At 43.1% G+C, this 25747-nt stretch overlaps 1 protein-coding gene across 4 annotated transcripts in view; it reads right to left on the bottom strand.

The window, feature by feature from the left end:
• The window catches only part of CLYBL (citramalyl-CoA lyase), a 175591-nt gene that overhangs the window by 28774 nt on the left and 121070 nt on the right, over positions 1 to 25747 (bottom strand). The window lies entirely within an intron of this gene.

A 25747-nucleotide genomic window follows, 5' to 3' on the forward strand; every position in this document is an offset into this window, starting at 1 on the left:
TTGAAACGACGTGGGGAAAAAGCTAGACAGCCAGTATATTGGTGTCCCCAAAATATCTGTCATTCTTGGACTTTTAGTGAAGCAGTCATCACCAGCACCCTGTAATTTTATCTTCCTTGTTTCTTTATAACTGGTAAATAAAATGCTTGGGTTTTATGTCTAAGTATTTCTACACCAGCAGTTGTAGGAAACGAGACTTTTATGTCCACTAGTGCTGAACATGTCTAACAAACGCACATCTTTATATTAACCACAACATGTTGCACTAATGGTCTGCACTCACAAAACCAGCATGTTATTAATTTGCATAAAACAATTCATTTTTGTAATTCATCTCTATATTGCCTGGACGTCAGTAAGCACAGATGTACGTATACTTCTTTGGTTTTGCTATATAAATCTTCCTTTTCTCCATGTATCCAAAGTGTATTAAAGCCCATGGTAGAGTTCACAACTTGCAAGTGAAAACAATGTGAAAATAACTTGGGAGATTTTTCTTGAACCACATAAAAAGCTATTCTCCTGCTGGCACAAAATAAAATCTCCAAAGACACGCGCTTCCCATGGCCGTTCGCTATTTTTGTGAATGTAAATTTACAAATCTGTTTAATAGTTGATTTGCATGAAGAATACTTGCGTGCTTTTCTGAAACAAAATGCATTTCTTGGCCTGGAGAAGAAGCAGGGAGGGGGGAAGGAGGGCGCTGGGCTCCCTGCTTCCTGCCAACTGCAGTTTCAACCCCAAATTCCTTCCACTCGCCAACAGCCCCTAACAAATTCGCATTGTCAAAATGCACACTTATCAAAAGTCATTTCATTTGTGAAGAGTTTTTATGGGGCTAATAAAACTTTAAAGCTCCTGAGTCACGGAGGTTCAGGAACGACTTTAACGATATGCAGTCGCTGAATAGAGATGCTTTTCAAGACAACAGGCAAACTCAAGGGGAAAAAATGAAAAAAAAAAATCATCAAAGTTAATATCCAGGCTAATACCAATCAGCAAGACAGCACATGACAGTAGATTTAAACCAGACGGATGCAAATCTCTGCTGGCGAGAGGGGCAGAGGCGGTTTCCAATGTGGTCTGAGTTAAACAGTGTGAGGGAACGGTAGCTTACAGTTGTCAGGTCCGATCAGAACAGGGTCTCCCAGGCCAGTTTAAGACAGCTCTGCAGTGTACTGATTTACAGGGCTGGGACCCCTGATAATTAGGGTAAGTTTAGAAAAAAGCAAGTGATGGCTCGAACTGGTTAAAAGGAAGGAATAATGAAGCAGAAAGTTAATGAAATCTGAAGCAAACAGCCTTCGGCTTGGGGCTACTAGCCGTGTTTCTCCGAAGGCTGGGAGCATATGCCCGTTAATCGGACAGACGGGAACAAGGCGCACATGTACGCATCCCTGTGCTGCGATCAAGGGGCACGTTCAGAGGTAATCTCTGGAAAATACAACCCGAAACGTTCGAACTGCTGTGAATGGACTCTGACTGGGCCATTAGGAAAGCCACACAAAGATGCATGCAGTTTACTACAAACACATCCAGCTGGAAGACAGCTCCGGCGCACAGCCGTCTGAAATGGTTCTTCTGAATTAGGTAAACCGAACCGTATGATGCCAATACCGGGTAATACAAATCCCCTACGTTTTCCTTCTCCGACCAGGGGTAATGGGTTTCTAGGGCTGGGCTGAAAGTTTCTGGATATGATGCAGAAGGGTAGCTTAAAAAAACGCTCCAAACCAATTTATGCTTTTAATTAAAGTCAGATTATCACCGTTTCAGCACACACTGATCCAATTTGCAAAAGAAAGATCTCCCCAAATTATCCACTAAGGCAGCATCCAGTTCCAACTGAAGGCACATCTCTAGCAAACTTACAGCCTAATTCGTTATGATTTTTTTCAGATTATAATAATGAGCAGTAGACCGTCTCATTAGCTATTTTTCTCCTCAGGCTGCAAAGTCCCTTCCCAAAAAAGACAGATCGTGTCTTTCTAGGTATATTTCCATACAAAACACTTATTAACAGGCTGTTGCTGTTATCAATTTACATAAACTAAATGTGCAGCCCTCTGGTACGTATCCCAAAAATAACCAACAACTTCACTGAATTTATACCAACCAACAAACATGGGGAGGGGGTTGTTGTTTTTTTCCCATATTTTAATAGAAAATATGTTGCTATGTTAGTTAACACACCCATGCCATCTGTTGGGTTGAGAATTGATGCATTTTCTTAGAACCACTACGTTTTAGATCTGTCTGCCTGGATACCCCAGGAATGGAAATGTTTCCCTTCCATGATAAAATACTTCTAGTCACTATAGTTTCCACATCAGGATTCAATTTTTGTTTTTAATTGTGGGACAAACTGAGAGGACCTGGCTGCCAAAGTCAGAGCTTGTCAGGGGGCTGACTCGGTGCCTACCCTTCCTACAGCGGAGAAAATCCCATTGATGTTAGTGGGGTGTATAAGGTCCCCACCCAGGCTTCCAATAAAACATTTCATGGGTAAATAAAAAGATGTACTAAAACCTCTGCTAAATGTACTAAAAACATGGAGGAAAGGGAGAGCCCTTTCTGCCTCATTACGCAGGGAAACGTAGATGCTATTCTTATTGCAGGACCCTCGCAAAAGCTAAAATTTCAAGCTAGGTAAACTACTTCAGCATTGTAACAGTAGAGAAAAAAGTAGTCTTAGATACAATAATGTCTTTATAGTAGAGGATGCGAGAGTAAACACATTTTCCAAACGCTGTATAAAGTCCCTGCCGAGAATGGTCAAACTAGAATTATTAAGGAATGGTGAAAGAAATTATTTACTCTGTTCTTCACACGAGAACTACAACATCAGATAATACTCTGTCATGAATGAATAGCTGATAAAGAAATAAACCTGATCATTAAGTAAACGATTCCATCCCCAGGTAGCTTGGGACGGTGGTATCCCCATTGGGTCCCACATGGGTTGGGTTCTTCATCAAACTGAACAAGAGAGAAAGACAACAGAGAGCTTCATGGTAAGCAGTGATATTATTAAAATATGCTAAATTTGCCACTCATGCTGGAAAACCCACTGGGAAAAAAAAAAATGCTGGTCAGGGTGGCTACTTTAGCATCCCTTCTGTTTGACTCTGAGGAGGACATGGGAAGAAGATGTTCGTTACCACGCACACCTACGCCAACTAGAGAAGATAAAGGTTTCAGTGACGCAGCATCGCCGACAAATCCACTGCCACCCAGACACTGAAATTAAAGACGGGAATACACGTGTTGCCGGCTCGATTGGCACCCATTAAACCTAATAACTAACCATCCTCACGAGTTCCTAGCTCTGAATTATCAAATCTGCAAAGAAAACAACATCCGTCCACTTTTACACTCCAGTGGAAGAGGTGGTCCCTCGCGGCGGGGCTGCGCAGTCTCGCCATCTGGAGAATAAATCGAGTGTGAAGTACAGTATAGTTTGGGACCAAGCTCCGTGGCGGCAGCCCAGCAGTTAGTTCATTAGTCCCAAACTTGCGGGGATTAGTGCGGTATCAGCTCTACTGTCGGATGGGATCAGGCAGGCAGAGCACAAGACTCGGGGGTGGCGGCGAAGAAGGAGCCCCTCGGGCTTATTTATAAAACTACACACTATAAGCGCACCTAAATAGGTGCCTGTGGTAACAGTATTAGCATAGACTCCTATCAGCTGAATCAGTACCTTTCCTTCTCTCCTTTTTTTTTTTCCCCTCCTTTTTTTCTTTAAGTTATATGTCAAGACATAGAAATTTCCACTTCAAAACAGAAGGAAAGCCACAGAGCTGGAAGCTCAGCCACCCACTCACCCTGGACACAGTGTTAATACAGCAATAACGAAGCAAAGATGGTCAGATTAACAGAATTTTGGGGACTGCAACAGCAGACGGAAAAATGACATTTTCTTCTTTCTTTTCAAACTGGTACGATACCCCACAAACCGGTTTTCCATCACTGTGATTTTGGGGACAAAAATCTCAGTTTTGCTTTATCTTTCTTGCCTAGTCTTAGCCCTTTTTTTTTTTCCTCAAGATCTTCAGGTCTTAATGTAAAGATAGTGGATATACTTCAAGATATGTTTATGTATAGATCTCATCCTGTTAACATCTTTTGGCAATAATTCTTCATATGGAAATGTAAATATAAGATGCACTAAAATGGCAGGCCAGAATCTATCATCCTCATTGCCATAATAAGTTTGCGTGTTTCAAATGGCAGAGGAAAAATTAATTACTATAATCACAATTCAAGTTATTTTTCGTGACAGGTCTGACATGGTAAAAACATACAATTATGTGTTAATGTTACTTCCCTGGAGTGGTTTGTTTACAGGACTTGACATTGCTGAATCTTTTGTCACTTATATTAGTGCATACCCTATGAATGCATCTCTCAAGTAAGATTTGGCAGAAGCACACATACATTATGTACCCACAGCGTTTTTTGGGGGCAAAATTGAGTTTCTGCAGAGGGAAAGCCTGACATTTTTTACATGCTTAATTCTCCGTCAGTGAAGTGATGCCATACAGAATGATACTTCATTTAGTTTCAAATTCACAGATGAGATTGGTGAGAGAAAAGACATTTGTTTTTAAGGAAACAAAGAGAACCATAACCACGGAGCAGAGTGTTTCTGAGAACAGGAGGCGCTTGGTTCACGAGACCTGCCTTCTACCTTACATGCATCAGGTACTTGTGAGAACAAATCTTTGAAATGGCAAATACTTATTTCTAGTTAGTCTTGTTAGACCGAAAAACTGCTGTAAAATATGCATACATCGCAAAGCCTTAAGGAAGCTGTTATTAAATCGTTTCTTATAGTTACCTTCAAGCAGATAAGCAGCTGAGGAGGTTTTAAAGACTTAGGAAGTTTTAAAACACATTTTCTTTTGGTTCAACAGGGAACATGCCAAACCCACCATGTAATCCTAAAGGAAAGAAGGGGCAGGAGTGGGGAGGAGGAGGGAGAATAGGGTCTCCATCGTGTATGTCAGTGTTTCTCCTCTGCAGTTGAGGCAAATGCACGTTTTGGAGCACTGCAAGATACTGATTTTTCTGCTCCTCTTTCCTGAAATCTTCAGTTTCTTTCCTTAATAATTATTTGGTCTATTCAATCCTTTGCTTTTTTTATACCAACCTTTTCACTTTTCTGAAAGAGATTCTTCATGACATAATGAGTCATCTAACTCTGTGCATCTCTAGCATCTGCTGCTTTTCTCTCTGCTAATTGTCTTTACATGCAGTACATGGTCTAGCAATGCTAAAATGAAGCAAACTTCGGTGGTCAGCATTATGAACTGAGCTGCAATTTAATTATGCTCTGCTGAGGAATCTTAATTTCTTTGCCCATTTTCCTAGAAGTTTCATTTAAGGTCTTGGAACACATCAGTGCGCCTATCAACAATATTTATCCTGTATTTTTAAAGGACAAGATCTCTTAAAGCTGTTTATGAATAGCTGGGAGCTGCTTGCTGCCATGCAAGCTTAGCAAGCCTCTCCCTCCCTCTACCACCATGGACAATGTGGATCCTGAAGCTATTAGGTGGGGTCTATCCAACGTCATCAGAATTGGGCAACTTCCATATACGATGATTGGGTTATGCCTTGTCTTGAGATGCCGTGAACGTGGGGAACCAGAGAACAAGAACCCAGCCGGCAGTTCAGGACGCAGGGCTCATGAATCCCAATAAAGCTTTAGGGGTGCTCAGCTACGTAAGCACTATATTTCTGCTAGGCTGGGGTATCTGAGGATGTGTATATTAGTGCAAAAGCAAGACATTTTCACAAGTTGTGTTTAAGGTATTTTTCCAACTTGCATGTGTCTCATAGAAATCTAAACAGAGGCCAGTGGGCTGCTAGAATGAATTGGCACATAGAAATATTCACATAATATGAGGACTTAGCATAAATATCTCAGTAGCAAAAATAATACAGCATGGGGGGGGGTGTGTGTGTGTACGTAAACACAGAGACCGGCTTATACTTTAAGACTATGTGTACAGAAATATTTCAAAAGCTTTTTTAATGTCAGTACTATGTACAACAGCTTCAATAAAAGAAAATTTTGTTCATGTACGTAGGCAGCTATTCTTCTGTCTGCCAACTTTTATAAACACTTACAAAAGAGATGTAAACAACCTTTCAATTAAGACAAATCAAGCTAACACTAATTTAAGCTGGCTGCAAGATGTAGTCTCTTTACTTCTTTCCCTGGCTTTCTGAGGATGCTTTTGGTTTTGTGACAGATTAGCATCACAAATGAAAATTCTTTAGAAGCATTAGTGTTAATTAGTCTTCCTGGACAGTCTGAATGAGCTGCTGCATGATGAAACGAGACCACAAAATACTCAATCTGATGTATCAATAATAAATAAAAAAAAAAGGCTATACATTTCTTTCATCTGGCACATGAACTGTATGTTATGCTTATTTTTTATTTAAAAATATTCTACTTTAAGGTATCTTTACTTGGCACAAGGTAATAAATTATCATGGAAAATGTGTACATTTAGGCATCTGTTTTTTATTTTTATAAATGCACCTTTTTGTTAATGCTGATAATGAAATACATTGCTGCCCGTCAAAGTACATCTGCTTTAGCAAACTATCAATCCCTGTTCAGCAGCTGATTTCAGGTGTGATTCTAAGTGAGATATGGATCAAATGTTTTGAAAATCGGCAAATGGGTACCGTCAGAAGCACCGTTTAATTACTACCTCAATTATTTAATAAATTATTTGAAAAAAATAATTAAAGCCAAACAAGGTAAACATTAAACAGCGTGGAAAGTTAAAAGCAAGCTAAAGGCAAATAAAAGTTTATCAGAAAGAAAGCAACTGGCCAGAGGCTTATGCCTGCTTGTACTGAAAGAGCCAGTGTTTGCCCCAAGCTGCTCAGAAGCCCCTAGGAACGAAGAAGGCATTAAGAAAAATCAGGTCAGCTGTGCCATGGCTTCCTTCGTCCTTCCTCTTTTCTGGAAGAAACTTTTCCCAGTCTATCTGCAGTCTCAGTAAAACTAGGTGTTTCAAAGAGAAAACTTGGAACGACTGTGCATGTTTTTTGGTACCGTGCAAATACTGATTAACAGCTCTTACCTCAGTTTTCATAAAGTGCTTTATCTGCGTTGGTAAATTAGCAAATTAACATTCTGTAATGTGACCAAAATCTCACAGAATTCCCTAAGTCCAAGTGTTTACAGGTCATGTCCACAGTAAAATCATACTTGTGTAAAAAAGCTCTCGTCTTCATTTTCAACTTACATTTTAAAGTTAAGTGGTGCCACCTTTTAGACGCACGTGTTTCCATGCAACGGGTTTAGCATGGGATTTATGACACTAACTGGTCACTCAGGTGTCCTACGCTGAGCAAGGCACCCCCAGGAATTCCTCCCACCAGCTGGGTTCTTGCACCATCTAGAAGAGGACTTCTTCAACCTTCTCATCTCACAGGCAGTTTTTTAAAGCAGAGATTGTCTCACGTAGTCCTGCGCACCCTTGTGAGATCATGTCATTCCTATCAATTTCTGTCTATAGACCCTCTGAGAAAAATCTATACCTTCAGATAACAGCTCCCAGCTTCACCTGAAGGTCTTGGGCCCCAACGGCACAACCGCTCCTTTACATCCAGACTCTCCTTTGGGGGACTGAATCATCTATTTCCTCCAAACCAAAACACAGCTGTGGTTTTAGAGATGGATCTCTCCAGCCATCATGCCCAAAGAGCAGTATGGGCAGGACGTCACCAAGTTCAGCTGCCTCCACCCTGCTCAGTCCTGTAACGCTGCTCCAGCAAGGCCCGTGTACCTTCCAACGCTCACACGTGCCACCTTGCCATACCCCAGGGCATGCAACACTTGTCCTCAGCTAAAGGTTAAAAAACCCCACGTTGATATGGCACGCCGCTCATATTGTTTCAGCTGCTGGGACTAAAGAAAAACCACCCAGAAAAACAATCATACCCTAGGTCCTTCAAAGCCCCACGCTGTGTTGCGGAGAACCCGGATCCGTGTGCTACGTATCCATCACTGCACTCGGGCTGCTCCAGAGGTTCGCCCCTCTGCAACGCGGACACGAGCCCCTCTGCCCCACTGGGCGAGGGCACCAGGGATCTCTCCTTGGATCAGATGCATTAGCATTGTAAAAGTAGCCTGTAATTGCAGTAATTACTTCCATGGGAGACTAATGTTAGGAGACCTTCAACACAGGAAGCTTTGATCTAACAAGCTTCGCACTAAATCGACACAACTCTTGCCTTCCCGCAAAGCAAACCTGTTTTGTATGTGCATTTCTCAGCCAGCGCTTACCTTAACAAAGACCCACCTCACTATGCTGGATTTTGCCAGAAATCCTTCTTCTTTCTCTACCAGAAGGGCTTCCTTCTGATAGAGATCTCACTTGGATTGGTGCCTGGGGTGAGTCAAGGAACCCAAAATCCCACTCCACCCCAAATGCAGGTTTTAGTACCTCCTGTAGGCAACATTTTCTCAGATGCTCCTAATGACACGACGAAGCCTGTTACAGCTAGCTGTTCACTCTTGGCAGGGTCCCTGAAGGACGGGCAGCAGTACAAAAGCAACTGCACCCCCTTCTTTCCACCCCCACACCCCCGAAGTGGGAGAGGGGAAACAGCACCAGAATGTAATGTCCTGCGTGTCCCTGCATCAGCAGTGACTAGCTGAGGCAGAGAGTGAGCCCTCGTACAAAGTAAGATTAACTCCATGACTCATGTATTCATGGCAAGGAGTAAGGACCTTTTGGAAATGACTTCACTTGTTTTCTGTGGTCTAAACTAAACCTGACAATGTGAATTTTTTCCTGCCTAGACCTATGATTGGTGTTAAAGGAACTGAGATTTTTCCCCAGTTTGAAAGTGGGACTTGAGGAGGTGGTTATTTTCTAGGTCAAATCTCCCCTGTGTCAATCCTATGGTTGTAGCATGGTATTTGTACATCACTGATAGATATATTGTGCTGGTACAATATCTCTATAGACACGTAGAGAAGAACTCTTAATTGTTTATTGGTATTCTTCAAAACCTTTTTAACCTCCTCATTTAGATACTCCTGATTCCAGCGGAACAAATTATTGGAACTTGGGACATATCTTTCCCTAAGCTTTTCTTCAACTGTATTTTTTCTTCTGATTAAATCGATTGTTTTTAAATGCTAGGTTGACTGAGAAGGTGCTCCTTAGTGGGGCTTCTGGAATATCTGCAAAGTTTAAAGTACGGTTGGTGCATATTCCCCAATAAAAGGACAAGGTAAATCAACGTATGTTTATTTCTGCAAGATCTAAGCAGTTCCTACCCTCTTCTGCGTATTCCCACTCCATGCCCCACTTTCTCTCCATGCAAGCATTTCCAATGCATTTCCAAGCTAAGATGCAAACTGGATCACTGAAGGAATCACATTAGAAAAACTCAGGTTTATTTTATTTCTGGGTAGGAGAGTAGGATTTTTTTTTTACCCCAGACCATTTCAGCAGTCCCGTTCACAGCATGGCCATACAAACAATTGCATCGCCGCAAGCAAGGAGTTCGCAAAAGATGACAGTAAGCAGCTAGGAAGGGCAACATGGAAAGAGGAACTTCTTGAGCTGTTTTTGTTTTTTCCACCAGAGCCAACTAGCTAAGCACCCATCATTTCACTTGTTTTGTGCTACTGAGGAGAGTAGCAGGTAGGATTCAAGCAAATGCCTGCATCCCATAACAACAATCACTGTGAGCTCCCATTCTTACATCCATACGTATTTACCCATAACGTTACCTCAACATAACCGACCAGGGCATCTGGAAGCAGGGCACCTTCTTAAATCATCGATTACTTGACTAACACGACTTTTGCCTTCGCTTAGGTTACTCCCTCCTTAACATTTTTCCAGGCCTGAACATGTGGGCTCCTTCACCTGTGTTCTCATTACATACTCTTAGATCTGTCCAGGTCCAAATCCGACATGGATTTCATCCGCTCCATGCGGTCTGTCAGGCTTTGAGCTCAAATTCTTTATGTCTGGCTTATCAGGTATGTTCTCTCACTTCTTGGACAATGACTCTGCCAAATGCAATGTCAATAAAAGACTAATAAGATGGGTTCAGCTTTGGATCATTTCTTAGCACATATAATAAATGCTGGGGCCAGCCTGGACCCTGCCTTTGTACTGATTTAACTACTTTGAATTTAGTTGATACCAGTAACACTAAGTTGATACAAAGCTTTGGCATGCATCTGTTCACCAAAATGCTGCTAGCAGTGTAATTTATTTTCCCGTGTGAATGAACTTCATGGACAATCAGGATTTTACAGCAGTATGACTGCACTCATACAGTACTGCTGCTTTGTTTTTATTATATGAATTTTAAACAACAGTGATAAAATGGAATTCAGTATTCACAAGTTTGACACCCATTAAATTGCCATTTTTGCTCACTTTTTTTTTTTCCCCTCACATTTTTGCCCAACTTGCTTTATTGTTGTGTAACTGTCTGGACTAAAAATGTATTTAGCAATTTTTTTTGTCCGTTTGACTTGATATGAATCTCCTTCTTGATCTGAATGAAGGACTGCCAAAAAAGATCCATGAAAATGTGTCCTACTTACCTAACGAACGCTTTTTTAAGGGAAACTGTTCTGCTTTACTTGCTAAACCTGTTTACACTTTTTGATTGCCCCAGTAATAATGTGTTTCGTATTGAGAACAGAAGGTAGTTTTTTTCCCCCGAGGTGCTCAGAGACATCTTCTCCAGCCAGAATCCCCACTCCCATCACCTGCCTCAGGTGCAGGTTAGCCCTGGTGGGACTCAGGTGGTGCTGCCTTCCCTTTCCTTGGCAGTGGCTGCTCCCTCCGCTGCCAGCCTGCCACGGAGCATCGTGTCCGTCTGGCAGCCGCCCCTGCAACCTCCAGAAGCTCCCTGGCTCCATTTTCTTGTTCCAGCTGGGCACCGAGGCACCGTCCCCGTCTGCGTGTTTGCGGCGCTTGCGCTGGTGTGTGGTTACGGTGCTGGATACAGCAGGTCTTTCAGGTCCTTTCCTAGTTAAGGAGTTTTTGCTTTTGCTTCGGATGGGGCTGTGGCCAGTACGGTCCAAAGTGTCCTCACGCCGCTTGTCAATGGTTTGCTCTACATCTAGAGAACTTCACTTATTTTCTGAGGGTAAAATACACAGTGACATCAGTGCTGTTTGCCTTTATATGTCATCAAGTTCCCTACCCATTTCTCTACCCACTCTTTCATTTGGCATGCAATCATCGAGAACCTTCCTAGGAAGTCTCCCCTTTAAAGGCAGTAGGTTTCTGCAGTACAGGTGCAGGAACAAGTCTGTTGTCCCTCTTGAGCCCACTGGGCTACTCCAATGTCTGTGGGTGCTGTACCAGGTACAACAGTACCAGAAAACTGTTGTAAAGTGTGTATCTTACCAAAGTCTCTTTCTTTTCTATCACCTTCCCCAGTGGGTTTGAGACAGAGCGACAGAATCACAGAATGGTTGAGGTTGGAAGGGACCTCCAGAGGTCATCTGGTCCAACCCCCTGCTCAAGCAGGATCACCCAGAGCTGATTGCCAGGACTGTGTCCAGATGGCTTTTGAATATCTCCAAGGATGGAGAATCCACAACCTCCCTGGGCAGCCTGTGCCAGTGCTCGGTCACCCTCACAGTGACAAAGTGTTTCCTGATGTTCAGAGGGAACCTCCCGTGTTTCAGTTTGTGCCCATTGCCTCCGGTCCTGTCCCTGGGCACCACTGAGCAGAACCTGGCTCTGTCCCCTTTGCACCCTCGCTGCAGGTATTTATGTATTTTGATGAGATCCCCCTGAGCCTTCTCTCCTCCAAGCTGAACACTCCCAGCTCTCTCAGCCTTTCCTCATAGGAGAGACGCTCCAGTCCCTTCATCATTTTTGCAGCCCCTTGCTGGGCTCTCTCCAGTATGTCCATGGCTCTCGTATACTGAGACCTCTGGCATTTTCTTCCAAATGATTCGCAAGGTTTAGAAGTCCTCCCTGCTATTTGTCAGAAGTCTTTGAGCTTATTAAAACTCTCTACTTATTTTTTTATTTTTGAAAAATGTTAAGGTCCATTTTAAAAAAACTACTGGTATTCAGGACTCCGGTTTATTTATTAATATTATTTTTTTAAAAATTCCTATGTCCCTTCATGCTCTCAGCATCACCTTTCCCAATACAATTCTCGTTTCCAACTGAGTGATTTGATCTTTGCTTTAAGATAATTTTTCATCTGTTGCTTATTTGGCTTTGTTTCTTCTTGACCAGGTTTCACAGCTTCAGATTCTGTGTTGGCAGTTTCTTGGCCAGTTTTCCTTTCCTGTTGACCAGATATAATCTCTGCCAGTATGGTCGCTAAGTCCTCTATCGCTGGCCAAGCAAGAATCAATCATGCTGAATCTTACTAATATAAATCTACACTTAACACAAATGTAATCCTCTTGGGAATTATCATCCACCCTAACATAAACTTTGTCACATTTTATGAATGCCTATGAATATTAATTAATTATTCTAACCCACCTACATGCATGTTTGTAAATAGGCAGCTATCAGGATAATTAAAATAGCAAGACAAGAGTAGCAAAATGGCTTCAGTCTAACAGCTATATAAATGTATCTATTTAAGAACACTGCTTCTGCCTGGGTTTCACAGGACAGGTCGCCGTTAGACTCCATACGCATGTGGACCTACTTTCTGGCTATTCTAGTTTCACAACTATATTGCAGAACTGCTGTAGAGCCACAGGCAGGTTGAACCCCATTGTCCTCCAGACCATTCAGGCTTAGCACAAATGCACGATCTAGCGACGAGAGCTTTCACTCAGCCAATTCTGCGTGCCCAGAAGTTCAGCTCAGCTTTTTCATCCTGAACAATGGGGAAGCAAGGGGGATAGCCTAATATTTTATCCTCTGTTTTGCCTACGTAGTCTTTGTCGACCAGCGGTTTGCGGCATTAAAGGCGAACCTCTTGCATGTAATAGCGTTCAAAAAGCCTTCCTCCTGCGGACAAGGCAATGAGTTAGAGTCACTGTTTGCTGTTACCCTCATCTGTTTTTCAAATGATGATGCCTTTTCTATCGTCTATGTAACTCGTTCTGCTCCTTCTGTGTCTTCCCATACCACGGCACGCTCTCTGGGTTGAATACAGGACAAACTTCTGAAAATTTGTTCTGCTGCTGTCCTGCCTCCCAAGGATCAACCCCTCCCTTTGAGCTTTGCTTGTACTTTTTTCACTGCTCCCAGTCAAACAAGTTATTGAAATGTTTTTGTTTGTTTTTTGCTGTTTCCCTCCCTCGCCTTCAGTCGATGTTTGTAAAGCATTTAACACTACACCAGGCGGGTTAATTTACTGCACTGGTAAAACAGGCTATTTGGAGTGTCTTGCAACACTGACATGTTTTCAGCTTGAAAATCAGATGTCTCCATCCCAAAGGAAAGAATTCTTGCCAAAGCTTTGTTTATATCGATGCCAGGTGCAATCTGGCCCAACAGTGGTAATGACATATGAACACTAAACAGTTTGTAAAAAGCATGCTTCAAAATGAAATCTGAATCCTATATATAAAGACCCAGGTAAGAGTCTTAGTAGGAATTTGCCTGGTGTAGGAAAGTATTTCTTTGTAGAAACATTAATTTGGCTTCTGGGCTCCCTTTAGTGTTATTAGTGGCTTCTGATTTCAATTTTTTCATTACAGATTGTTTTTCTATTGCTTCTGGTAGAGTTTTCAAAGCCACGGGTTTATTGTGTAGAAATATTTTAACAAAAATTACTGTAATTACTGTATTTAATACTTTATTTTGTACATGGCTCTTGCATGTATGATTAACAAAAGAAACCTTTCCTCTTTTTGCCTCGCAGAGAGTGACTCTGATTTGGTGAAAATTAGAAATACTGCGATGCAATGCATACTGCAGCACCTCTTGAAAGGGAATTGCCAGAACCGAATTGCATCCTCTTCTTCTTAAACAAGTTCAAAATAGGCTTTCATCCCTAAAGGACATTTTTTTGGTTACTGCTGGCTACACAGAGGGAAAAAAAATGTTAAGCCTGTGTCAGAGTCCCGATCCTTAGATTAAGTAACTCCTTGCCCGTAATGTGAAAGCATCAGAAACCCTGGTAGGCTGCAACTTGCATATGTTTGTCTGAGCTCTGTGATGGTCACATCCCCAGCATCACTTTGCAAACTTAGGGTCAGATAAAACTCTGGAAAACAACAGTGGGCTGACACACTGAGGGGTTTTTAAAATGTGCTCAGATTTTCTTTGCAAATCTGTATTAAAATGACACTCCCACTAACTCAGTGGCCACTTACATGAAGATCTGGCCCTTAAAACTCAATGACATTTATGTAGTGATCAGATTCCTCTCTCTTCAGAGGGGCAACGTTAAAATCAAACACCCATTGCTGCTGTTGAGTACGTGTACTGCCATAAGGAAGGTGCTCAGTGGGATCTACGTATCATGGAGGCATAGAGCTTATCATTTCCCCACAGAGTAAACCAAACAAAAGCAGTGAGAACAACAGCAATAAGAGACTATTTAACAAAAAGCTATTCATGTGCGCAACCCATTACCTCACCGCATACCTAAGTGTGAGCCAGTGGCTTTGGGTTTTGTTTTAAGGAGAACTCTGAGGGAAATTTTCAGGATGCCTTTCCCATGTGTTTGAAGTAAAATCATGAGATCAGTATGCCTTTAAAATGAGAGATAAACCACTTAATACTTTAACTCAAACTTCAGAAATCATGATTCTTGAATCAGTGCCTCAGCAGAAAAGCAAAGACTCAGATTTGCAGATGGCAAGTTGCTTGCTGCAATCTGAAAGGGTCTATACTATAATGGCAAAAAATATGACTATATACACTTTCTTCCTCTGTCCATCTGCCACTGTTATAGTCTAGTGTGGGGGTGATTTTATTTAAATTTGGACTGTTTGCAGGCTGATTTCTCATTTCTGCAATCACTAGGTTTGTCACAAAAAGAGTAAATAGATTTTTTTTTAAAAAAACAACTGCTGCCTTGGTGCTGTGTGACTTAGATAGTGAAATCATTGCAATAGACTCCCACTGAAGAAATCTACATACATCTGCTGCTGGTCTGCATGGTATCTCATCCAGTGACTGTGTATGTACATCTATACATGGAGGGTTTGGGAATCTTCACAATGCCTGTAAGTATTTTTCTGAAACGGAAGATGCAGAATACTGGTAATGACCAGACAGACCAAGAATAATAGAAGAGAAATGCATTAATAATAGAAAATGAGTAATGCAAATGGATATTTAATTTATTAATATTTAAAGGTCATAGGAAGAGGCATCTTGTTTTACTCACTTATTATTCACCTTCATCCAGGGACATTTTACACTAGCTTGCCACGGCTTCCCCCGCACTCATTTCGTAAGAAAAAATGTCAGTGGACAGAGGTATGTATTTATCAAGACACAGAGACATTGAAAAGCTGTCACGAACCATGACTGCAAACATCAGATCATTCACCCTTCCCCTTGCTCAAGACTTGCCAAGAATAGGACATATAGATGGATTTTTTTTTTTATTTTCTTCAGAGGGACTGGATTTGCCTAGAAGAAGCTTTTGTGCCTTCTGCCATCAAACCCTCACCCTTGCAGGGACCACTCGGTGGCCCTGCCTCTGGAGCGGTGGTCCTCATGGACAAATCCCCCCGGCTCGGGCAGGTCCCCTGCGCTATCCTCATGCCTTTGGGCTCCCAGCGGCACCGATGCACCAGGGAGTTGTCCCCACCGCTCTTCAGAGTCACTCCCCAGTACACCCCGCTCCCCAGAAGGCAAGCTGGCGGCTGCAGGGAACGGGAGCAGCTGGCTAAAGCTGCCAGCTCTGCCAGGCTGACGGCAAAGGAATTGCAGCAAATAATGGAAATTGGCTCCTTAACATGTTAGGTTTTTAAAATGGCTGGTGACGTTACAGGATGCATACAGTGGTTTTAGGGCTTGTAGGTCATTAGCTCGGGGGCTCTGAAAAATTAATATCTGAAGGCAGACTTTTAAAGGGTTCACTTTAAATAGCTTGCTCTGTGAAAATGAGAAAATATCAAACTAAAGTTATTAGGGAACATTGCTTCCCCTCTCTTTTGTACTGTGGAAGGAGTGTCGGTGCGCAAGCTGGAAACTCAAGCCCATCAGGACAGTAAAGATTTTGGCTCTGTGTTTTGCGCAAGCTGGAGGAAAACGAGGCAGCTGCCCATGAGGCTTTATCCTGCTTTGAGTCCCATGGCAAGTCCACCAGTGAAGGGGAAGATGAGTTCGGCCCATTGCTTGGCAGCACCTTGCAAGGTATACATCTAGGTATAAGTTATCTGCCTGGTCTAAATACTAACAAAGTCTAGTCAGCTTCCGGATGGCCCGCCTTATGTATTTTGGGGATTTTTTTCTTCTGTTTCCTTTAAAATTTAAAAGGAACTTTGATTTTGTTATAGTTTGCATTCAGTATTTGCCCTCCATCAAAATGGTATTGATATAATATAGCATACATGTTGTTCTAAAGTCACTGAAAACAGCGTTAAAGAGCACCGAAGAGCACTATTTGCTGTGGATCTGAAAATACAGAAACATTAACATATTTCTTTAATTGAAGAAAATGAATAGGCAGGAGACATTTTGTTGCATGGTTCTGAAATTAGGATCTTTGTCTGAAGCTGATGTAAAAAATAAATGGGTTTTAAGCTATGTAAGGTTTAAACTGTCTAGCATCTTTGTCACTTATTCCGTGTCAAGTGGCTACAGACTGCAGCGATTCTGCTAAGGAGGCTTTTCACGTTCACTTCTACCAGTAGTAACCCAAGACGCGGAGGGGGGTGAAGAACAAGGGTCATATTTATAATCTGGACTGCTGCAAAATGTATCTCTTCACGTTTTCAGCTGAACTGAGATATTTATCTTAACAAGATCTAATTAGACCTAATTTCCGTAGCATATCAATTATTTTCCTCATTAGAGTAGCTAATGCCATGTTCAGATATCATGGCAATCAAGCTTGCGATTTCTGGAAAAACTGGTTAGAAGGCTTAGTATTAAGAGTGTTTCCAACTGTGAAATTTATCCTTCCGAGCAATGCCTCCCAGTTTACTCACTTTGTTCCAGGATTCTCCGCAGCATATGGCCACTGGAACCCATTAAATAACACGAAGTAAGACAAAGTCAGCGATGAGTCAAAAATAGCTGCACTAGTGAATCGCCTTTCAAAATTCTGTCTCTAACAAGAAAAATAATGAAGAATAAGACATGCAATTAGAAGAAATTAAGGTCAATTTTCAAGCCGGGTTGCCTACGTGGTGGTTTCGAAATCCACGTTAGGCACCTCAAATAAAAGCCGTCTGATTGAACACCTGCAGCTCTTGGCAATGCACTCGGGCATATAAGGCAGCCAGGCAATTCTTGTACACAAAGCCACTACCTCGGTTTTATTTTCCGCGTTACCTATAACTCCTAAAACTCCAGGTCCTACTCGTTAGGTTTGACATGCTCCTTTCCCCTCTTAAGGAAGATACCCAGTGTTTCCAGTGCGTGGCCATATGTGTGCCATATACTTGCTGGACAAGTCCCACTTGCTCAGCGTGAAAGCGAAGGCGCTTTTTTTAGTACAGGAGCTTGTATTTGGCCAAATACATTGTCACAATATATTGGGATTCCTAGCATCCAGCCCGAGTTGTCTAAAAGTTAGGTGTCTGCTCTAAGTTTATTGCTAGAGTTTTTTTACAGTCAATAGTGAGAGGTCGGTATACCTGGAAGGAGATTTTTCCTCTCCTAGACTAGCTGCCTAAGGCATCGAGACGATTCGTTCTTTGGGGGCACCCACCTCCCTCAGCCGAGTATGCAGGGAGCCTCGGCAGCTAGTTGAGACGAAGCACCTTCTTCCTAGAGAGCTGCAACAGGCAAGAAGAGTCTCACCTCGGTGTTTGCGGGGCTGGTGGCTCCTATCCACACACAACGTTTTGCTAATATGAAAGGTCTAACTATAGACCTTTGCTGCTATAAGAATATCACACGAACAGTGGGTCTTCAGGATGAGCTCAACGTACGGTTGTACTGACAGGCTGCATGGCTGAGAGCAGGGAGATGCTTTCATTCACAGCTATACCTTAGCCAAACGCTAGCCAACTACATTTATTTCCTCTCATTTAAAATACAGCCAGTGCTCTGAATGGGTGCGTCTCAAATGAGGCACAGGACATATGCAAGTTCTGAATAAACCGAATTCTTTATCCGATGCATTTTGAGGCTGTGTAGTTATTATTATTTGGTTACTTTTGTATCCAACTCTCTCCATTTGGAAGTAGAAAGATGCTTCATCTGGCCATCTAAATAGTATATTCAAACAAAATATCCCAGGAAATAAACAACTGTGCTCTTCTGACCTGCGTTATGAACAATAAAAAGTTACCTAGAGTCCGCAGACTGTGCATACTGTGTCTGTCCCCTTATACCTAAGCATGTCTATGGATTTAGTGGGCATATTCAGGTATAATGCAGATAGGAGTCCAGCCACATAACTCCTAATTGATTTAAAATTACATGGATGGTAACGGTGCCAGAAGACAATTTAGTTTGCTCTCTTTCATACTGAGCTGAAGTTGTTTGGTTTTCTTAAAAGAAATAAAACTGATAATTGTCACTACAGTAAGTAAATATGTCTGAATACATGCAGAAAGCAGATCTATTGGGTAAGAAGGTTACAGAATCTCATTTTGTGGTCCATCTGCTCCCTCTTTGCTTCCCAAGCCAACAGACACTAATCTGGGATGAAGAAACTGACAGGACATGGGGGAGGAGTAGACGGTCACGATTCCGAGTCGTTTCAGCTTTTTGATATACGTGCTCATGCCATTGTGATATAATAGAAGGAAAATAATGCAGTGCAGTCAGGAGGACAATTCAAACAATTACGTATTACAGCAGCATTTTACTGTTCAAGACTTTCTCATAATTTCAGTGCAATTTATATATTTTACCTCTGAGACCTGAGCACTCAAAATTAGTGTTCAAGAGGAAAAAGGTGCATTGCTGGAAAAGACTGCTAAGCAGATCATAAGCTGAAATAAACAGTAAAATAATCAGATTGAGCTAATAAAATTGTCCAGGGTACTGCTGTTGGATTTTTTTTTGTTCTAATTTGCATTTATGCTGACGGTCTTGAAGAAAATACGAACTCACCCCAATAAAAATTTTCCAGCGACCCTAACATGAAAAAAAATCAAAAGCAGTGCAAGAGGATGAGAATTAAACACAAAAGAGCTAAGGATAAAAGCAAAATTCAAAGCCACGGACTGTCAGTGAGAAAGACAAAGCTGAAGTGGCAGTGTGGCTAACCAGGGATGGCAAATGAGAAAGGGATGTGCTATGTGACTGTGCAGTAGTAAAAAAACCAGCCAATGGAGCTGTATCATGTCACCTCCATCTCTGTGCAGCTCAGCAACAACAGTACTGCCAGTCTTTATTTCTAATTCTGGGTACTTTGTCATCAGAAAGACCATAATAAATAGAAATAAGTTTGTATGGAAGCAAGAAGGAGCGAAGTAAAAAAGAGATGAAAAGAGATAAATACGTATTGTTTGGCTTAACTGTAATTAAGACGCAAGGCATGTACAAATAATTTAAGCACATTAACACTCCACTGAAAGTGGCAAGTTCTTGACCATGGTAAAAGAGAAATATCACTAGCATTTTGGATAAGTACTGTGAAGAAGTTACAAAAAATAAAGTTGTTGTCAGTGGGAAAGTGTGTCTCATGGTTAAAGCACCTAATCCAAGATTTTAAAATCATTTTGACCACATGATGCGAAGCACTGACACAGTGTACGGTCCCTCTGCCAGGTGAAGGCTGTTCATACTTTCTGGAAGGGTAACTTTAGCCCAGATCAGAGGCTGTGGACCTGCATAAAAATGACTAGACTTCCCTCAGCTAACCATGGACTTTTCATGGGTCCCTTCTTATCCCCTTTGTACTCCCCGTCCTCCAAAGCTACCTGGTTGTCCCTTGGATACGGTTGCCTTCCCTTATGTGCAGAGCCATGACGATTCCTGAGGAAGCTGGCTTAACTTTGACCTTTTTTTGCCCACTGCAAAACACCTGAACTGACTCAATTGCTCCCAAGACACCACAGCCCAAGTCAACCACACCAAACAGTAGCACCAGTGTCACTGGTGGCCCCAGCCAAACACAATGGAGACCGCGTGCTGATAGTGGTATTGCCGGGGAACACCAGCATTTTGTCAGGGCACTGCATGCGCTTGGGTTGCGAAGGCAGCAGCCATGCAGGGACAACCAGGGGGAGCTCAGGACATCACCATGCACAGGCCATGTGGATATTTTAGAACACCGGAGCAGTAGACAGTCAAGGGAAAGCTCTGAGCTAAGCCTGTGAAATGGTCAAGCGCAATGACAGAAGTTCAAGGTCAGCACCACAAGGAGCTTGCCTGCATCCAAACGAGGAGACAGACACAACTGCAAATGCAACAGGAGGTTCCCTGGAGAAGCAGTCATCCTTTGACTGAGGACAACTCCATTCCAACGAGGTTAATGACTGCCATAGATGGAGAAGAGATGACTGGAGGGAACCTCTCTGAAGCATTGGTTTCCCAAGATATCCAGAAATTGGCTTGACTTCCATGTCCCTCAGTGTGAAAGCAATGTTTGGAAGCCCTTTGTTTCATGTTTTTTCTGGGCACGCTGAGAAGTACTGGGCAAAAAGGTAACTTTTTGCAGCTCCGTTCTCTCACACATGCATATGCAGACCTACATAGCTGTCTCAGCCTTGCATGCTCCCAAACAGCCCTCGCTCCCACCCTGGGTCTAAACTTTCCAGGGTCTAAGGCCTTTCTCCTTATGGGCTCCTTGGGGCTCCCTAAGGTCACGAATCACATGGTATTGATTTTGTGAGCGCCAAGAATTTCATGCAGCAAAGCCCATACATAATTACAGATCATCCTCTGAACTTAATCTAATGCATCAGGATTTATAAAAATCAAACCTGAACTTGAGATAACAAAAGGGATTCCCAGCACAGCAAGCTTTTCCAGAGAAACCTGCGCAGATCTCTGCTCTTATGGTTTAATGCACTGCAGGCACAGTATGCAATCACAGAATAAGGGTACGCCTGGCATGAGCGAAGATGTGCATTCGTCAGCCTGGAATAGCACGGATCCAAGTCACATTCCCAAGTCACATCCTCCGATCTGCATGGTGCCTTCAAATGGTCAGAGTGATCACTAGAAAGTCAATCTAAGCTCCCTCTCCTCACTCTCCTGTATTTTGGAAGCTGGTCTTGATCCATTCATCTTCCACTGAAGCTGTCAAAAATTCTCTCTTCCCAGGAGTATGAAGAAAATAACTTTCTCCTTTCTACCTACACTGGATCAGGGATCCCTGGAACAAGAGGCAGTGTCTTTGTGTTTAATAGTCCTTGATTGGCTTCTTTCGCGAATATGCTCTGTTGCTTTTTGGACTGATGTTCATTTCCACACTACCGAGAGGGAAAAGAGCCTAACTATGCATTGTGTGAAACCGAGCTGCTTTTCGATTTGCTTGGAATGTGCCACTTGATAATTTTTCTTGTTTGAAGCATCTTGGCATCCGCAGCCAAAGCCAGACAACTCAAGGACACAGCTGGTCCTACAGGCTCTAGAGAAAGCCTGGGAACAAAACCAGGGCTGCGGTGGTGAGAGAAGACTCAACAGAGTGAATGTGCAAAATCAGACTTGGCAGAGAAAGCCACCATGAGTGTGGAGCACAGCCAGGCTTCAGTGGGTGCCTCGGTGGAAAACCTAAGGGCCTTTGTCCAGGACATGATTAGCAGAGGTCAGCTAATGAATAATACAGGAACAACACTTTCTCCTCCTCAAAATCCCATGTCCAGCCTTTAGATCCCACCTCTTGATGCAGCTGGAAAGCCCATTGCAAGCAAAGACTGCTTTGACAACCCGTGTGTCCATCACCTGCAGAAAGTGAGGGCCAAGAGCTTTGCTGGCTTTCACTTTCTGCTGGCTTTCACTCTGCAGCCCCGAATGTTTGGTAGCGTAGCAGAGAAAGCTGAGCCGTCACCAGCTTCCAGGTGGCCACGGCAGTGTTTTTGTTCCTACTTTGCAATGGGGTTCATCAGCTATGAACGTGGTCCTTCTCAACCTGCAGCTCTTGCTCTGCTGCTGAGCCCTCACTGTGCTGCTGATGGATCTCCTGTCCTTGCCCCTTCCTGCAGGACAGACACCGGCGTGTTCTGTAGACCCAGCTCCACTTGCAGCCTCTCCCTGTGGATGGTCTGGACAGCCCAGGAGATGGCACTTGAGGCTGAGGACTCCGAGCACAGCCCTGCTCCCATTTGTAGGGTCTTTGCTGTCTTTTGCTCCTCCGGCTTGTGAGCTGCTGAAAAGCAAACGGCATCCTGAAAATGGCACAGAGTTTCTCTGGCAGGTTATCTGATGTGCTGGCCAGTGCCCCACACTGCAGGGGGTGAGCAAGCCAAATGCAACGGGGCAGGGGATGTCGTGCACCAGACCCATGTCCCACGCTGGCAAAAACACCGTCCCACGTCCCCTGCCCTGCTCAGCGGAGGTGCCTGACCTGGAGCTGCATTCACTGACTCACCAGTGCGTTAGATCCTGCAGCGCCGGCCTGGGACTGATTGGCTTGGGAAGGAATTGGCTACAGGAATGGTGAGACCTGACAGGTGGCATGCAGATGGGAAGGAATTAAACCTCTATCGTTTGCCGCTCTTTGATTCACTGCAAATTCCTTTCTGAGGAAGAAAAAAAAAAAACCATGTCTTGTTCTAGACCAAAGATCTGGGTTTGGAAGATTTAAAGGCTAAACAAACCCAAAAGCTCTCGAAAAATTCAAATTCTACTCCTCTGCACGTCCATCCTGGGACCCATCTTTTGACAGAGCCCAGCATTAGACCTATTAGGTGATTTCTCTTAACTTGTGGCTCTTCCTTTTCTTTTACCTCCACACAGCCACTTGCTACTGCATATCTCGGTTCAAGTCCAGGTTATCTATCCTGAAAACAGGATGTGTGACTTCTAAAATCCAGGCAAGTCGAAGCATTGGAAGGATTTACTGCTCATGTTAAATTACCAGATGCAGTAACTTCTCAAGAAGGAAGCAATGCCAGCCAAATTAACATAGGTGGGTAGGTTGAAGGAGCTAAGTAATCCATCCTGACTGGGCAGACCTAGAAGGAACTGCTGCCAACCACACATGTAAGAGAAACTAGTTGTTGTAAACCGCACCCTAAACGCAGTTATAAACAGAAGTAACATGAAAATATGGATGTTCAGATTAATAAATTAAAAGCAGTGACAATTTTGATTGGCTCATAAAAAATACAATTAATTTTTTTTTCTGCAGATAGTTCAAAATATGCAATTTGTAAAGGAGAACCCAAATAACCCTATATGCTTTAGGTCCAATACATTTAGCAACAGCCTAATTTAAGAGATTTAAACGGAGCTTTACACAAGTGTTGGAGAAGAACCCAGCCCCCTTGGTTCCAGCCCCCACGGGGGCTAGTGCCGTCCTCTGCCCAGCACCAGACTCCCACCCTTCCCACCAAAATAACATTTGCTTACTAATGGCTCTTTCTCCAAAAGGTGTAAATGGGCCCTTGTTTGAGCTCGTCACAGATTCAGCTTTATTCTTTTATCTACAGTAATTTGGAGATTTTTTTTTTCCCTGCAGATAGTTTCTATGTTCCTCTCGCTGCTATTCGCTAGAGAAAGTCTCTTGGGCTTTTTGCCCTTTGTATTTCCTCTCTTCTTTCATGTGGAGAAGACTGCCAACGTGGGATTTGCAAACTGCTGCCAATATGGGATTTGTGCTGCTGCGGCTGCCAATCTTTAATTTAGCATATGTATAAAGCTAATTTTTGGACACGATGCTAGTGCCTGGCATCTCTGCAGGAGTCAGCCAGGTTGTAATGTTTGTATTGTACTGCACTATAAAAAACAATAAAAAGAAAATATAAAGGAAAAAGCCTTTTATCTCTAGCTTTATAGCTACAGATATGGTCTAAATACTTGTATTCTCCCTCTGCATCTAAAATTCGCTTCTTCCTTTCTGTGCCGCAGCTCTTTCTTTTAGATTTGCAGTTTGTGTTGCCTGCAGTAGGAGCCAATGATAAGGCTCCTGCTCCCTACTGAGCATATCTTCGTATTAAAATGTATAAATGCAACTCTTTAGCGGAAGAAAAAATGACTAGTTTCCCTTTAATTATATTTAAACTACACAGCCACATGCGCGACATAATACTTTCTCCTTTTTTTATTATTTTAATACAGAGAGTCGGAGAAGAAAAATCTAACCGTTCAGGAAACATCCTTCTTACAGAAAACATAAGCTTGACTACCCTTCTTTGGCAAGGACATCTGCTGTTTGGGAGGAGGTTCCTGCAGCGAATCCTCTAAAATACGGCGCTGCCGTTCCGGCCCCCGTGGGGGAGCGGGAGCGAGCCGAACTCCGGCTCCGGGAGGACCCCGTATGGAGGACCCCACGCAGTCCCGGGGGGCTCCTCGGCCATGTCCCTAGATCGGGCAAAGGGGAAAGCCGCCTGGAAAGCCGGGGCCGCAGGGTGGGCAGAGGGGAGTAGCTTTACACTGCCCTGTGATGGTGGCTACAGCAGGACAAAGGCTATAATAGGGGGTTACAGCTCCCAGTGGTCCTAGGTGGATTTACTGATGAGTTTATAGGAAGACATGGATTTATGGGAAGAGTCTCCAGCGACATTTTGCAGCTCTTCCTTGTGGAGGGGATTTACTAAACCTTTACCTAAACCTATTCCAGCCCTTGTACTTGAAGGGTGGACGTTCACCAGAAGAAGCCCAGGCATGAAGGAAACTCCAGAGAACAGGCTGTGGTTTGGAAGAGCATGGCAGACTGTGACAGTGGTGAACTAAGCTAGTGACTTAAAGTAGGGCCCACTGAATGCATCCAGTTTGAGCACCTTTCCCGAAATGCAGGGGAAAAAATCATCGGACAAATGCAGAGAAATAGGAGGGTTTTGCACGTTTACTTTTTACAAATATTTAATCTTCCCCCGGGCTGCAGAATCTGTTTTGATTTTATTTTTTTTATCAACAGAGATGTTTGTAATTTCTTTTTCCACGATAGATATTAGATGAAGGAAAATGCACTGTCCTGGCATCACTTTTTCATTTTAATTACTGTCATTTAAATTACCCCATCTACAGAAGTCCACAATATAGCGTTGACTACCCAGTAATAGAAGGTAGTTTTTCCACACAGCTAGAAGGAGATCTCCTAGCTTGCCTACTTTCACAGCAGCAGTGCCATGTGCCATAATGAGACAGGATTATTGTTGCAACTGCTCTTGAAGGCCTCTCTCCCCAGGCAGCCGAAGAATGACTGAGTCATGCAGGTGATGCATTTGCTGTAATGAGACGGACAAAACCCCAAAACCCACATCCAGGCCTCCGCTCGACGCAGAACAATCCCCCACGTACCCACGCCTCTGGTGGAGGGGAGGGCATGGGGATGGGGGGGTGAGAACAAAACCACCGATGCTGGGAAAAACCAAATAGATAATATTTATTAAAAAAAAAAAAAAGGGGGGGGTGTCTAATGCTAATAGGCGCTGCACAGTCATGCAGAAAACCCAGAGTTTGATTTCTAATCCTGGCGTCTTGTTGCCCTGGCTGGCGGGGAGCACGCGCGGGGTGGAAGGAGGTGCCGTGCATCACTCAGCGGCAGCCCC

Source organism: Harpia harpyja, chromosome 4 (assembly GCF_026419915.1).
Source record: "Harpia harpyja isolate bHarHar1 chromosome 4, bHarHar1 primary haplotype, whole genome shotgun sequence".
In the NCBI taxonomy this organism is placed as follows: Eukaryota; Metazoa; Chordata; class Aves; order Accipitriformes; family Accipitridae; genus Harpia; species Harpia harpyja.